We start from the raw sequence: 951 nt of genomic DNA, 5'->3' as shown, positions 1-951 counted from the left end.
ATCCAACAGTAAATCGAATTGATAAGCATCTATTTATATGAATGGTGTCATTCAAGTAAACAGAATCCAATTGATCTGAGTTACCATTACAAACGCATGATAACATAAATTGAAGCTACTTAATTCGATTTACATAGAGGGATATAATGGTTAATTCAAATTCAATAAATTCGATTTATATAAAATTATGAACGAAGACATACACGTAATAACGTTATTTAATTTGGAACTTTCACGTAATATTATTCTGTGTTTAGTTTATGCATGTGTTTTATCCTATATACACTGTAATATTCAGTTTCTTTCATACTTGATGCGACCTTGGTTCTTTACAAATTATGCAGGCCATTTCTTCTTGGAGAGGATGACAAGTTTCTTGAGAGAGTTCAGGCTGCCATGGAAGAAGAGGAGCGTGAAGCTTTGGCTGCAGTGACAACAGTTGCTACTAAAGATGCAATAGCAACTGCTGAAAAATTTATGGACTAAATCTTTAAAATAATTTTTAAAATTCGTGCGATATATCAATTTGATTCTTGAAATTTTAATTATAATAATTTAAACTTCTAAATTGAACCCTGGACACATGTCTCAGGTTTAATTTCAGTCACCAACCGAAAAGTTGATGTGGCACAATTAGTAATACGTGACACAATATAATGACTAGTTGACATGGTTGTTTTGCTACCTGTGAAGTATGACTGTGTTCATGACCACTCATTTGTAAGTATTTTGTTCAAATCAAAGGCCATAGTATAATATTGTTGTATATATAGTAAATAAATGAAAAAATAATTTCAGAATCATTTTTTCAAAATTGCAGAGGTAATACAATCTGATGAAAAGTTGTATTATTCCTTCTATAGTTCTATACTACCATTTATATCAACATTTTTTGAGGTGGAATGGTGTACTAAAATTAAATACAAACCATCGGCAAATTAGTTGCAAATA

This window comes from Arachis ipaensis, chromosome B03, assembly GCF_000816755.2.
Source record: "Arachis ipaensis cultivar K30076 chromosome B03, Araip1.1, whole genome shotgun sequence".
NCBI classification, from domain to species: domain Eukaryota; kingdom Viridiplantae; phylum Streptophyta; class Magnoliopsida; order Fabales; family Fabaceae; genus Arachis; species Arachis ipaensis.
This window is presented reverse-complemented; position numbering follows the sequence as displayed.